We start from the raw sequence: 15,611 nt of genomic DNA on the forward strand, positions 1-15,611 counted from the left end.
AGTCCCTCCCAGTACAGCCCAGTACATCCCCCGTGCCCCTCCAATCCTTCCCAGCACAGCCCAGTTCATCCCCAGTACAGCCCAGTACAGCCCCAGTGCCCTTAAAATCCCTCCCAGCACAGCCCAGTTCATCCCCAGTACAGCCCAGTACAGCCCCCGTGCCCCTCCAATCCCTCCCAGCACAGCCCAGTTCATCCCCAGTACAGCCCAGTACAGCCCCAGTGCCCTTAAAATCCCTCCCAGCACAGCCCAGTTCATCCCCAGTACAGCCCAGTACAGCCCCAGTGCCCCTCCAATACATCCCAGTACAGCCCAGTCCCTCCCAATACACCTGAGTTCATTCCCAGGCCCTCCCAGTTCCCCCCAGTGCCATCCATATTCCGCTCCAGTGTCCCCCAGTTATCCCCACAGCGTTCCCGCCCATTGTGGGGCAGCGGCACAGACGGAATGTCCTGCGGCCCAAATCCCTGCTCCTGCCACACAGTGCCCGGCCTTCTCCCCTCCTCCTCCTCTCCCAGCACGGCACAAATTCCAGCTCGGTGGAGGCTTCCCCAGAGAGGGCTCCTGCTCCAGCCTGAGTGTCCCTGCAGAGGAACAGGGCATCTTTCAGGCACTTCCACAAGCTCAGGGTTCTTACTTCATGGGGAATCTGGGGTGAAAATGGCCTTGTTAGGAAGGACAAAAGCGGAGGGAATGGGTTGGAAATTATTAGTAAAAATGTTCCATTGTACAGGGAAAGTTCACAAAATCATTCCCTGCTTTTTTCCTTTTCAGATTCTTTCAGCCATCCACTGAGAGGACCAGCTTGTTCTGGTGCTTTCCATGCACTGATTGTACTCTTGATTTATATCAGTGCTCGAGAGGTGGAAGCTTCTAAACTGAACACAGAAACAAACTCCCTCTGTCAGCCCATTTTCATCTTCTACATCATTTTCAAGATGTCCATGGGCATGTTGGAACGATTATCACACTGCTCTCCATTTCTGGCTGCAGGCTCTGGAGATTCTTTCTCTGCATTCCCTGACAATTCCTGGGAGCCCGTCATGGTTTCTTAGGCTAGAGCAATAACAGTGAAAATCTCACCAATGGCACAACTGCCCAGCCCACAAGGAAAAGAAAGAACAAGCTATAAAGTTCTTCAAATATTTGTCCCACTTTTCTGCAAGAGTCGAGCTGCACACACGGTGTGGGAAGCCAAGAGAAGCTGCAGCTGGTGGCACATCTTGTGACAGAAACTGCTCAAAGCTTCCTCATTCTCCAGCAAAGGTTCTTGGAAAGAGCAAACAGGATTGTGGAGAAGATTCTGGGAAAACTGAAAGAGTTTTTAAGAAATGAAATGAAAATGGAAAGAAATAATCCAAGATGTTTTTCTCTGTTTATTTTTATGCTCCCCTTTTCCATCTTACACTACTTCCCCCTCCCATTAATTGCAAATGGATCTCACTTCTAAGATCCACAATTTGGCATGTTTTAGACACTCTAAAATAGCATGAGCTACACACATTTTACCTTCCCCTGTTTTTTTGGTTTTTTGTTTGTTTGTTTCTTTGTTTGGGTTTTTTTTTGTTTTTGTTTTTTTTTTGGGTTTTTTTTGGAAATCAATGATGGATAGGTACGTGCAGTTCTTGGGTCAGGTACAAATTCAGCATTCAGGGAATGCGCTCCGATAGTGTTTGACCCTCAGCAGGGACAGTGCACAGCAGCGGCCGAGGGGATTCCTGTGCCCCTGGGCAGGAGTCAGGACTCTGGGTCTGGGCTCAACACGGCAAAGTTCCCGTGTTTGGACAGAGGAAGGGGCTGTCCCCGGGGCGCGCGGGGCTCGGCCGTGGGGCGAGCGGGGAACGGACACGCGGACAAACGGCCTCGGGGCTTCAGTTGCAGAGGCAGCAGCGGCGGCGGCGGCAGCAGCGGCGGCAGCAGCGGCAGCAAAAGCAGTTTTTCTCTTCTTTCTCTTTCTCTTCTTTCTCTCCGGCTGTGGGACACCTTCCTCTCGGTGTCCCTCACCCGCTGTCCCTCCCCTCTCCCCGCCTCCTTCTCCCCCATGCCTGGCCGGGCCATGCCCCCGGCCCGCCCCCGGCCCCGGGCGGGGCTGCCCCGTCCCCGTCCCCGCCCGCCCCGCCGCGGTCTCGCCTCCGCCCGGCTCTGGGCGTGCTGGCGGTGGCGCTGCTGGGCGGGCATCAGTGCCCGGGGCTGGGCCCTTTGGCTCCGCCTGGCCCGAGCCCGGCCCCGGCCCCGGCGCAGGCTCCGGCCCCGGCCCCGGCCCCGGCCCCGGCCCCGGCTCCTCCCGGGCCCCGCGGAGGACACACGCGGCACGGCCGCTGCCGCCTCCGCCGCGGCTTCCCCGGCCCGAGCTCCGCCGCTCAGCAGCGCAGCCGCCGGCCCCGAGCCTCCCGTGTCCCGTTCCCGAGACCGAAGGCCTGGGGATGGCCGGCCCGAGGCGGTTGAGGGGCGCTCGGGGGCCGCTCCTGGCCCCGGGCCGAGCGCTGAAAGCCGCGTCCCGCCCGCAGGGAAGGCGCAGGAGGCGCTGCAGCAGCGCTACCGAGTGGGTTCGCTGCTGGGGCGCGGCGGCTTCGGCAGCGTCTTCGCAGCCACGCGGCTCTCGGACGGTGCCCCGGTGAGCGGCGGGGCCGGCGGCGGGCGCAGGAGGAGGAGGAGGAGGAGGGAGGAGGAGGATGGGGCTCGGCAGGGCGGGCGGCGAGCTGAACCCGGTGGTGCCTTTGGTTTGCAGGTGGCCATCAAAAGGGTGCCACGGAACCGCATCCGGCACTGGGACGAGCTGGTGAGTGAGCGGGGCCAGCGGGAACAGCCGGGCCGTGCCGGGCGGGGATGAGGCGAGGCCCGGCATGGGGGAAGCCACCAGGACCCCTCGATGGGGAGCGGGCGTGGGGCCAGCGCAGGGCACAGAGCATCCCTGGCTGGCTGAGGGGTTCCCCAGCCCTGGCAGGACATCAGTCCCACTGGTGGCACCGTGGTCCTCCCGCAGCCCGATGGCACCAGCGCACCCCTGGAGATCGTGCTGCTGGACAAGGTGTCCACTGGCTTCCCTGGTGTGGTCCAGCTGCTGGAGTGGCTTGAGCTCCCCAACAACATCGTGATGGTGCTGGAGCGGCCGGAGCGGTCTCAGGACCTCCTGCATTTCATTCGGGCACGGAGGTTCCTGTCTGAAGAGGTGGCACGGCAGCTGTTCCGCCAGGTGCTGGAGGCCGTGCGGCACTGCACCAGCCGAGGGGTCCTGCACCGCGACATCAAACCAGAGAACATCCTGGTTGACCTGGCCACTGGCCAGGCAAAATTGATCGACTTTGGCTGCGGCACCTACCTGCAAGACACAGCCTACACTCACTTTGCAGGTGAGCCTGGGCAGGGGTGTGCTCCCGGTCCCGCCACCTCATGGCCCAACATCTCACAGGCCAAGCTGGGTGTGGCAGCGAGGATTCTCCCTTTTGCTGCCAGTCAGGGTACTGAGCCTTCCCCTGAGTTGCTTTTGAGCAGGGCTGGGTGGGGAGGCATCTTCCAGCCCCACTGGCAGCCTTTGCCCACCACTCTGCCTGGGGCTGGGGTTGGAGCAGCAGCAGCCAGCCCAACAAAAGCACCCGTGGGTTGGGGTAGCATAGGAGGGAGCCAGAACCAGTGCACCAGCCAGTTTGGTGTGCAGGTGAGAGGAAGGGCTTGGGCTGCTCCACTCACCTTGTTTGCCTTGGCTTCATAATATTTTTAGGGCACTGCAGGCAGGGAGGATAAGGAGATGATTTTTCCCCCAGCCCTGAGTGGGTTTTTGCTTTGCATGTCACGGTCAGGCCTTGCCGGGGCTTCTGCTGCCCTCTTCCAACACCAGTGGCTTCTTGTCCAGCCCTGAGTTTGTACACATGTCCCAGGTGCTGGCGAGAGTGCAGCAGTCGCCCCGTGTGCCACTGGGGCAGCCCCTGCACGCCCAGGGATGCTGGGGCCAGGCTCTGGAAGCAGCAGCAACCCCCTGATGAACTCCATCTGTATTCCACAGGAACACTGTCATACAGCCCCCCGGAATGGACCCACTTGGGCTGGTACCATGGCGAGGCAGCAACGATCTGGTCCCTGGGCATCCTGCTGCACCAGATGGTCTGCGGGCAGCACCCTTTCAGGAGGGGCCGGAAGATCAGCTGGGACCATCAGCTCTCGCTGCCACAGCGGCTCTCTCCAGGTGGATCCTCATCTCTGGCCACGGGGGAATACCAGTGCTGGGAGACAGCAGCAGCTCGTGAGCATCTCGCTCTGGCAGCCGCTGAGGAGGTGCCACATGTCTTGCTCTCCTCCACAACAGGGAATTGATGGGAAAGTTTAGGCACAGCTCTGAGCACAAAAGCAGCATGGCCTGGGCATGGGAAGAGTGGGGCAAAGCAGACAGGAGCCTTCTCTAGCTGACCGGTGGTTTCTGGTTTCTCTGCCCAGAGTGCCAAGATCTTATCAGGTGGTGTTTATCCATGCACTTCTTGGACAGACCTTCATTAGAAGACCTGTTCTATGATCCTTGGATACAGGATATTCACCTGCCATAGAAAAAGGGAGAGAGCCACATGCACACTTTGCTCCAGGGCCCTGGTAAGTTACAGGTCCGCACATGCCCTGGCAATCAGAAGCAAGGAAACCCAGACTTTTTTCCCTGCCTGTATCAATGCACTGGGATTGTTGGGTGGGAACACGCAGCCCTTGTGCTGGAGCTGAGCTGCTCTGCCCAGCACTGGTGGCTGCCATCCGAGCTGGTTTTGCTTGTCCTGCTTCCCTGACAGCTGGGGCCCTGGGCAGAACCCTGACAGCCTGGTCTGACCCCCAGGGAAGGAGAAGGAGTCCTTGGAGAAGCTGTACCAGGTGGGGCTGCTGCTGCTGCTGGAGACAGCGACGACAACATCAAGGATGACACCTCTTCCTCAACCTGGCCACTGGCAGCTGAAGATGATGGACTTCTGGCACCGTCTTCAAAGCCAGGCTCCACAGCGAATTCGCAGATGAGTCCACAGCCGGGGAAATGCTCCCAGATTTGGGCATTGCTCAGACTGGCTGGGAACAAAAGTTTCTCCCTTTGCTGGGGCAGATGCAACTTCAGTCGGCTGCCCAGCTGCTTTTTGGCAGGGCTGGGGGCATGGGCTGGGGTGGATACAAGATGGGAGTTGGCTCCTGGCCCTGCCAACAGCCCCCAGCACCCAGCATGGCCTGGGCTGAGGCTGGGGCTGGGGCTGGGGCAGCCAGCCCGGCACAGAGAAACCCCCATGGCAGGAGCAGAGGTGGGACTGCAGAACCTGTGCAGGGCTGCTTTGCTTTGCGGGCAGGGAAGGGCTTGGGCTGCTCCACTGCCCTTGTTTGCTTTGGGATCACCGTTATTTTGGGGGGCAGTGCAGGAGGGAAGAGAGAAAGTGTGGCCTTCTCTCCCCCATGGGTGGGATTTTCCCTAGCATGTAGGGGTTGGGCCTTCCTCAGACCTCTGACAGAGATAAGAGTTTTTTTCTTGTTTCCCCTTGTCTCTAATCTCTTTTCAACAGTTTGTTGTTTGTTTTTCTAGAGGAAGCGTTCTATGTAAGGTCCAGTCGGGATTGGGAAGTGCCTGGGAGCAGCTGCAGCGTGGATGGGCCGTGCCCTTGGAGAAGGCTGAGGACATCGTTTGGGACCAGCTTTTCTCCCAGCAGAGGATGGCGTGAGGTGAGTCCCCGTCTGCTTGGCATGGTGGGATCAGAGCTTTTGGGAGACGGCAACAAGCACAAGGAGGCTCCTGCTCTGGGCAGCTGCTGAGGGGCTGGATGTGCCGTGGCTGGCTGCAGGCTGGGAATGTCCTGCCCTCCTGCTCTGCTCCCAAAGGCAGCAGTGATGGGCAGCTCTGGGCACAGCTCTGGGCACAGCCAGCATGGCCTGGGCTCTGTGGGCAGCTGGGACAAGGGGACAGCAGCCTTCAGCTGACGGGCGCTTTCTGGTTTCTCTCCTTGCAGCCGGGCTCTGCGGGTGCTGAGGCTGCTCTGGGCTCTGCCAGGGCTCTGCTGGGCTCTGCCCCGGGCACAGCTGGGCTGGCTGTGCCCTCACATTGCTCTGACAGCTTTGCATCAGACGAGCCCGTTGGAGCACAGTGCCTGAGCTTTCTGCTTTGGCAGGTGAGTGAGACTCCCCTGCAGGCCAGGAGATTGCAGCTGGGGACACACATCCAATTGGCAAGGACCCAAACTCTCCATAGTCCCAGCTGAACCCCTGGATCTCCGCAGGAACGCCTGGATCTCCACTATTCATTCTTCATTTCTTTTTGGCTGGAATTGTGCAGTTGCATCTTTTTCCTCCTCTAGAAGTGCCACGAGTGGGCCAAAGCTGGCAAGTGAGCCGTGTTCCTGAGGCAGTGCAGTCTGGAGCTGATGGATGGGGAATTGCCCTTCCCACTTCCAAACCAGAGCAAAGAGCCGTAAGTGGGATTTTTCATCCGTAAGAAACCCCTGACAATTTCAGAGGGAATGTGCAGCTCATTCCCAGAGTGAGAAGGAAGGTAATCTTCTAAAGGATTTGGGGTTTGACAGAGTTGAGATTCCCAGTCCTGCCTGGAGCTGGAAGGGCCCCAATCAATTTCCTATTGCTTCGACCACAATTTAAAAAAAAGAATGTTGGAAACAAACCCCAAAAACTGTAAAAAAGGCTGTTGAGGTCAGTAAGATGGATCCATCAGCACATTTACAATGTAAATAAGTGAGTTCTCTTTTTAAAAAGATCATTTACCTCCTAATGCAAAGTTACAGAAGTTGTTTCACTAACACTTGGATTTTATTTGTATCTTTTACAATTCATCTAATTGTATTTTTTTTCTTTTTCCTTTTTTTTTCTTTAAGCAGAGGTCCTGGCCCTCTTCCAGCCAAAAGGGAAAGGGCCCCACCAAGCCTTGTTACCCACAGACAACATGGTAAAGCTGAACACTAAAGGACCTTGGGGGCATTATTCTGGAATTAAAAAGTTGCCAGCTCCATGGACAACAGAATTATTGTTCCTAACCTGAATGACATTGAGCAAAAAGAATGAAGAACGGTGTCACTAAAGTACTACTGACGTTTGCCAAAACACCTCCAGAGTTTCACCAAGAGATCAGTCATCAAAATGTTTTGGAAATTTAAAGACCAAGGTAGCCAAAGCACTCAGTGTCACTAATTGCTGGGTATGTTCTCAGCTGAAGTTGGGAGGAATGGGGTTCTCTTGGAGGGCCCACCCTGTGGGGTGGCCAGAACTCTGTCAATGGGCTCTGCCTCGTAACGGAGTCAATGAAGGGACAGTTACAGAAACCTGTGCTGTGGGACACGGGAATACAACGATCAGTGTGACAGGATTCACTCAGATTTCCCCTCAGGAGAAACCAAACCCTGTTACAGTTATAGAGGCTACAGTGTCAGAAGATTTCTGTGCTTTACCATCACTCCCAATGTCAGTAGAACTTGGGGTGCTGCAGCTGGTCAGTGTCAGTGTCACACCGCTCCCAGCTGCAGGGCCCCCATTTAGGGTCCTTCAGCAACGACCACACGGAAGACTTAGGGCCCAGAGAACATTTTCCACCCAAAGAGTGCCTTGGGTTTCCGAAAGCAAAGGATTCTGGTTCACCCTGTGCCCCATGTGCGCTGCCCCATCCCGTGGAGTTGACATGAATGAGCTGAATGGATTATTAGAAGAGGTAGTAAATGATACTGTTAAAATGTCCATTAGCACATCCTATGAGCTCCAACAAACACAAATGGGGACTCCAGAGAACCGCATGGCCTTGGATTATCTGCTTGCTGGCCAAGGAGGAACCTGGGCTATCAGGGGACGGGGATGTTGCCCTGCTAGCAGTGATGGGTTTGAAGGCCAACAGTCAGGAATCACCTTGACAGAAGGAGCAGTAGAAGAGTGGCAGAAAGAAGAAAATTCTTCTTGGTGGGATTGGCTTCGTGGCTGCCAAATTAGAGGCTGCTGTGAAATGCATTCGTGGCAGGGCCTGTCATCATTGCAGTGTGTGCACTTGGTGAGTTGCTGTGACACTTTGTGCTGGGAAGTGGAGTAATGGGACCTTTCTTAAAAGAGACAGTCTCAAGAAAAGAGAGGCATTTGATAAATAACAGAGAATAGCAACTATTTAGGCATGTTTTAAAAGGAACGTGAATAGCTCTGAGTAATGAAGTTAAACTGCACTTAATTGTAGAACAAGAGGAGATGCCTTTATGCCTAATACCTAAATCTAAGCTGTGTTACTGAAAGAATTGTTACAAAGGTTGTAGTTGATTGTAGGTCTCAGGACCGATCAAAGTACCAAGGCCTGAACAGGTTGTGATCAAGGCCTGAACAGGCCCTGAGGCAAAGCTCACCTCTAGATGAATCTTCCAAGCAAATGTTGTATTTGTATCCACTCATTAAGGAAGCATGATTAACAACACGATCAATGCATGTGTTCCTTGCTAAAACACGGATTTATCTTTTTGTATTTAGAAACAGACAAGGCCCCATCTGGCCTTGTTTGGGGGTGAAGGATCAAAGTCAACTCCCTTGGTTCCTCCTTCAGCCCTGGCCAGGCTTTGGGAGAAAGCAGTCAGGAGAATGAAAGCAGATGTTCTCGCAGTGGCAGTGATGCCAGCTTGTTTGTTTAACAGTGTAAAAGCTGGGTCCTCTCACAGCTTTGGGGTTGGAACATCATTGCTTGCAGAGGTGGAGGCACCTGCAGGAATTCCCAGTGTCTGGGAGTGGCTCTCCAGTCCTTGGCTTCCCCCAGCTGATGTGTGGCTGTGGATGATGGTAAAGCCTGAGGCTAACTGGTGATGGATCTTTCCTTAATCACTCCAGGCAATCTCTGGTAGCAATGACTGGATGCATTGCTGAGCTTCTTTTGTAATGCTTTGCTAATGATGATGTGCTTTGCTGAGCTTATACTTTTGCAATTCTTTGCAGCTGTGCATGATACAAATGACACAATTCCTTCAGTTGGTGTCTGTGTCTGTGGTGCTGACCCTGCCCACTGGTGAAACAGGGCCCCCTCCAGCCTAGAGTGTTACCTGGAAAGACAAAACCCATCACTCCAAATGTCCCCCCTTCCTCCTTGTTCCCCCCACTTTATACCCTGAGCGTGATGCCTGCCCTATGGTCTGGGGTATCCCCGGGGTCAGTGGGGGTCACCTGTCCTGGCTGTGTCCCCTCCCAAGCTCCCCCGCAGCCCCAGCCCCTCTCCAGCGTGGCCAGAGGAGGGGCAGGCCAGGCTTTGGCTCAGTGGGAGCTCAGCAAGAACAAAAGCATCTCTGTGTGCCCAGCCCTGTGCTCAGCACCCGGCCCAGCAGCGTCTCAGTGCCAGGGTCTGTGCCATCAGTCCCTGCCAGGGGTTTCCATGGCACCTGCCAGGCCAGGTGACCCAGGTGTGGTGTCCCAGTGAGGGCTGCCATGCAAACAGTGCCCAGCACTGCCCCTTTCTGTCTGCCTGACCTGGCCTTGGCCCTGGCCCTGCTGTTTGCTGCAGGTTCCGCGGCGCCTGACCGGCCCGCGCGGCACAGGGCAGGCGGCCACGGCACAGACCCACAGCAAGGGCTCCCCTCTGGCTCTGGGCAGTGACACCAGCCCTGAGCAATGGGCTGGCGCGCTGGGGTCAGTGCGGTGTCCATGGCAGCAGTCCCTTGCAATGCCCAGTGCAGGTTGGGATGATGATCCACCCTCACAGCCGGCCCAGGGCAGGTGTGCGGTGCCCTTCCCCACAGCCTGTCTGCACAGAAGCACTTCCAGGGCTCTCTGCATTTCCCTTCCTTCACTCTTGAGTCACTCACACACCTCTCAGTGGCCCACTGGGAGCTTTGAGCTGCAAGGAGTGCAAAGCTGGTCTGTCCTTCAGGAGTGGCTCATTCTGCCCTGAGCCAACTCTGGATTTGTGTTCATTGCAGAACTTCCTGTGTGTCTACATCATTCCTTGCAGGGATCTGCCTTGGGGAAGGGGAACCTTCTTGGAGGTACCTAGGGCTTGGCACACACTTGAGGAGTGTGTCTGTTTTAAATGGGGAAGCTTAGGAGTTTTAGATTGCTTCAAAAAATAAAAGAAGAAAACCCCTCTTTGCATGAGCGCAGCCAGTTCTCCAAGCACAGCAGGTCCCAGGTGACTGAGCAGAGACAGGACGGGCTTGGGCTATGTGGGGCAAGGTTGTCCACACTGCCTCAGACCTCCAGGCACAGCTTCTCTGACTAGGCCAGACATCCTCAGGAGAGTCCCTGGGCCAATATCAGTCGCTGAATGCTGCAGTCACCTCTGCTATAAATAAAACAGTCATAAAATATACTCTTCAAAGGGGAACGTGGATTTATTGGAAGCTCTTGCAAATAGTTTTCCATCAGTATTGTAGGAAACCTCCTGACAAAGAATCTCCAGGGATTAATTACAGCAGATAATTGCAGGCCATGGTTGCACAAACCTCTCAGGGACTCCAAGGCAAAAGCCCAAGTCCTTTGAAGAACCTGCCGTCCCTGGGAGCATGAAGGAGGGCCCAGGGCCATTCCTGACCAAGGCTCCGCAGGGCCTCTTCCCAGCAGCTCCCTGAGGCCAGGAGTGCAGGGAGGCAGAGGCTCTGTGTAGGCAGCTCAGCTGCTGAGCAGAGCCTGGGCTGGCTGGAGGCAGCAGAAAGGCCAAGGCCTGAGCCCCAGCCCCAGGGAAGGCAGATCCTGTCCCTCCCCGCCTGCTCAGGGCTCTGCCGGGAGCACTGGCATAGGGAGGGATGCTGAGGGCAGGACAAGGGATGGCAGTGCCCAGCCTGGCTGGGGCTGTGCCAGGAGGCCCCAGGGCCTCAGGACAAGGTGTCTCCTCCTCACAGCCCTTGGTGGCAAGACGCTGCTGTGCCCCAGGGCACCAAGGCCTGGCTTCTCCTGGGCACTGCCAGCCTTGCCAGGGCCCTTGGCCATGTCCAGCACAGCTTGTCCTGCACTGTCCCACAGCTGCTGCTGTGTCCCTGCAGGCTGCACACTCCCATCTTGCTGCCCCCCAGGCCCTGCCCTGCCATTGCCAGCCCTGCCCTGCCCCTGCCATGCCCAGGGCATGTCTGCAATTCCCCCAGGCAATGGGTGGGGGTGGGCAAGTGTTCCTGAGGGCACAGGGAGGGGACAGCTGGGCTGGACTGACCCAAGGGATCTCCCATTCCATGCAATGTCATGGTCAGCAATAAACTGAGGGAAAGGAAGGGCATAGGGCTGGCAGGGAGGGCTGTGGAGATTTTTTACCAAGACATTTCTCATACAAAACACAAAGTACATGTTCTTGATCCGTTCCTACCAGAGGTGGCTGGACTGATTGTCTGCTGATGAGAATCAGCAGTAGAGGATTGATCTCATTTGTTGTTTCTTTGCTTCTACCTGTGGCCTTTGCCTTTTGAGGCCCTTGCTGAGGAGGGTGTAGAAGCCCGGAAGATCAGGACCTGGTCTGCATGTCCCAAACATCAAAAACTGGATGGCCGTGGGACCAACCAAGGATTGGTGAGAACAACCAAGACTTCTTGGCAATAGCACACTGTGAGGAAGAACAGACTGTGTCTGCAGAAGGGGTCATGCAGATAAAGGCAGAACTTTGCCAGGACAAACATCCTTGCTCTGGCTCCTGGGCATAAGCACGACATGGCCCAAGTGCAGGAATGAGAAGTGGGCATAGACTGTGGGGGGATCAACACCACCAAAGACCCCCAAAGCCTCCGAGCCATTTCCAGAAAGGTGTAGCAGAACTAACTGCACGTGATAAGTCATTTGCACAGAAAGTGAGACACTTATCACCAGGGCAGGAAAAAGTGATCGGTGAAGAGGTCCTCCCACCAAGGCCAGGCACATTTGTGCCCCAGCACCCTGGACATCCCATTGGCTGGATCAATGCTGGAACCAGGACTGGGGATCTCTTCTCTCTCTCTCATTTTCTTTCTCTCTGCCCTTCTGATTCACGTGTGTGTCTCTGTCTCTCCTGTCTCTGCCTCTCTTCCCTTTCACCTTTCCTCTTGTGCCTTTATACAAAACCTACTGACATGCCCTTTTATAGCTCAGGGACTGACATCCCAATTTCTATGCCAAATGCATAATGAGTTAAGAAGACTTTATAGGCCTTTGTGGACTCTCTGAGCTTTTTAATTTCTTTCAGCCATGAGCATCTACAAAACCTGAGTGTCTCCTTTGCCTTAAGTTTGGGAGATCACAGAGAGTGAGGGAGAAAGAGGCTTGCTGGCCCCTGATGGCCGCACACATTTAACCCGCCAGTGTTGTTTTGCTCAGCTTTTCTCTAGCAGGCAGCATTAACCAGATGCAGCTGCGCAAGGGTTTCCAGCAATTTGGCATCATCCACAAAGGACTTGGAAGTGCATTTGTCCCATGGCACAGGGAATATATGAATATTCCATTGTAGTCAAGGGCTGGTCACTGCGGGATGTCACCAGGGCGTGGCTGCCAAGAGGACTCTGTTCCATGAATGACATTTGACCCTCATTGTTCAGCCAAATTCCCACTCACCCCATGTTCCATTCCTTCAGCCCATGTCTCTCCCATCTGGCTCTGAGGAGAGCCAGCAGACCACGTCACAGACCCTGCTAAGGTCTGGGCAAACAACATCCCCTTCTTTTCCCTGCCACGTGTGTTCTGCAGTCCCTGCCTTGTGCTGCCAGTGCCTGCAATGGCTGCAGGAGGATTTGCCACATCCCCTTCCCTGCTGAGCCTGACCAGTCTGTGACTGTCCCCATCCCCTCCCTGCCCTGTTTGCAGACTGGTTCTATGTGTGCTCTTCCCAAGTGCCCGGGACCCTCTGGGATGGCTCTGGCCTTTCCAGGGGCTTTGAGAGAGGTGCCACAGTGACGCTGCCCAGCCTTCTCAACATCCCTGACAGCAAAGGCCTCTGCCACATCCCTCAGTTCCAGGTCAGTGCCCAGGGCACAGCACGGCCCTGTCCAGGTCCTCAGGGTGCTTCAGAAGGGAGGCAGCTGTGACTTCTCCCTGCACACCCACCACTCTCATGTCCCTCTGTGCAGTCTGTGGCTGTCCTGAGCATTTCCCCTGGAGCCTCCCTGCCCTGGATGTTTCTCTCCATGAGCTCATCTATAAATTGGCTGCTCCGCTTTTTGTACCCCTGGGGATTGCCTCAGGCAACCCTGGCCCCTGCCAAGGTCTGTCAGTCGACTCTTCTTTGCCTTTCATCCCTGGAGGTTTCTTTCTTGCCACTTGAGGTGTTGTCATGCTGCACTTCCTAGCAACAAGCTCGCCCGTTTCTCAAATGTTTTATGCAAAGGCACAGGTACACACACACCCTCCTTCCACATGCCTGGACTACTAAGGCCCTCTCTTGGCAACTATACAGAGTGGGGAAGATGGACTATGGGGTGAACAGAGGACATCTAAACAACAAATCACAATTACATAACTATAAGTCAATAAACTTTCCTTAACATACATATAATATTAATCTCTTAATTGTGAGAGCCAGCTGTTGCATTAGCCATTTATAACAGAGTGAAGTGGCTTCAAGGCACTGTTTGTGCCACTCGAATTGTGCCACGCCCAAGTGCTGATGATGGTTGTGATAGTAAAAGGGTTTTAAAACCATGGGGATTTAGGGTTAAAAGGAAAATTAAGTTTAGTAGGCCCTGAAAAAAAAAAATACCCTAGGTACATGTAGGCCTTCTACCTTGCTAGAACTGCACCTGTGTAGCTAGTACATGATAAATGATATAACTGTTAGATATGATGATTGTGTAGTAATTAAATGGAATTACTGTTTAATCATAAAATAATCATGAGAAACTGTGGTCGGGGCCTCAGAAAGATCACGAGAAACTCATGCTTGAATAAAGTCAATGTATACAATAGAACAATATAAGTTTAATAATTAATATGTAAGTTATATAACGATAGAATAGAAAATACGTTCAGCTCAAAAGCCATGTCAGAGTCAGATTTGGGTCTGTACCCCTGATTCCCAGAGCTCTCAGTAAAAGCACCTGCATATAATCATATCCCATGATTATGTGTGTTCCTGAATGCTAACACTCTGTTCTATGGTCCTTATCAAGTCCCCCCTTTTCTTGAGACACAGTTCCGTATGGGAACTAGTTTCTGAATACCTATATTTCATTTTACAGCATAAGAAAACTTTGTTTTCTAATATGTTTTCTAATATGTCTTTTTCTGCAGTCTCGTTGGCTAAATGTTTCCCCAATTCCAGTTTGGTCTAAACCACTTGGTGTGCTCTGCAATGCCTGATGGCAACTTCCTCTGGTTTCTGGATACTTTCAAGTAAACCTAAGATTTGTTCTCCGTTTTTGATCGGAGCTTTGATATGTCAAAAGGTCTCTTTCTTTCCAGAAGTCCCATGTGCATGTACCACTCCAAAGGCATATTCTGAATAAGTTCAAATGTAAACTCATTTTCCTCTACTCAATTCCAAAGCTCAGGTGACTGAAATTAGTTCTACTTTCTGGGCTGAAACATCACAGGGGAGTGGCCCCAATTCGATTACATCGGCTTGTGGAGTCACTGCGTATCCAGATATTTGGACAGGAAGGTTAGGGGCTTGGTGCTCTGACAGACCAGCTGCTCCTGCTGCCTGCTCTGCCTTTGGCATCTGCTCTGCTGAGGATATGGCAGCTGCAGCAGGATTTCCTGTGGGAAGAGGTGCCACTGCTGACATAGCCCTCGGACTCCAGGGGCCCGTGGCTGTGCCCTCCAGCACAGGGGTGTCACCCACAGCGGGGCACGAGGGGACGGTGAAGGACATTAGAAGGGAGAGAAACCAGCGTCTAGGGACTATGTGAGGGAAATGACAATTTATTTCCTTTTCCTTGAATAACAAATTGCAGGAGCCCTGTTAGAGCTGCTGGTGGATTGGCCTCTTGCTGAGGCCCCTCCACTTTTTGGGACACCATGTGCCCTCTGGGCAAGGGGCCACTGTTCCGGCCAGGAGCAGAGGTGCTGTGCAAAAGCCAGGGAATCTCAGAAAAACGGAAAGCTGGACAAGACAAACGCAGGTCTGAACCAATGTGGTTAATCAAGCGTTCTCCATTTATTCGAGATAAGATGGTAGTTTATATATGCTTCCACATAGTTTACAAAAACAAAGACACTCTGATTGGTAGGCTAACATTGTTTACCTTTTCCTTAAAACGGCCTACACCTTACACTATAAAACCTATACTAATTCACACCCAGACAACCCAGTGGTCCCCATCACACCTTAAGACTATTTCTATCTGCGCCACAAGCTCTGAATTTCTAACTGCGTCAGAGGCTTGAAGGCCTCACAAGGCTCAGATCTGAGGCCTAGACTGGAGTAGCTCAAATCTCATAACTCATGTCCTCTTTCTCTCAAAAATGCTGCAACACGGGGGTCCCACGTTCCGCAGCCCCGGCTCTCACGGGGATCCCCAAAACCAATGTCCCGCCCTGTCAGCACCGGGCCAGCCCCGCGTGGTGCCCCGGGACCCTCCGAGGGGCGATCACAGCTCCTCTCCCCCCGAGAAAGCTCCTCTTGGGGACCCGGAGGGATCCGGGGCTCGGCATCTGCCGGCTCCGAGCGCTCTCCAGAAAAATCCTCCCGGAGACCCCTCGATAGCGCCGGGGCGAGCTCGGCCTCCCCCTGCCCTGCGGCTCGGGGCTGGGGCGATGCTGGCGGG

General features: G+C 54.3%; 1 long non-coding RNA gene across 2 annotated transcripts; it reads left to right on the forward strand.

Moving 5' to 3' along the window:
* Positions 1-6,303: 6,303 nt before the first annotated feature.
* On the forward strand, positions 6,304-14,287 carry LOC121468294 (uncharacterized). Of its 2 annotated transcripts, XR_012051957.1 has the most exons (4): positions 6,304-6,412; positions 6,834-7,987; positions 11,353-11,451; positions 14,134-14,287. It is a non-coding gene; the product is annotated as an uncharacterized lncRNA (long non-coding RNA). The 2 variants fall into 2 exon arrangements; XR_012051956.1 differs by lacking the exon at positions 14,134-14,287 and having other exon boundaries at positions 11,353-13,955.
* The last annotated feature ends 1,324 nt before the right edge of the window (positions 14,288-15,611 follow it).

The sequence above is a fragment of the Taeniopygia guttata genome, chromosome 25, assembly GCF_048771995.1.
Source record: "Taeniopygia guttata chromosome 25, bTaeGut7.mat, whole genome shotgun sequence".
Lineage (NCBI taxonomy): Eukaryota > Metazoa > Chordata > Aves > Passeriformes > Estrildidae > Taeniopygia > Taeniopygia guttata.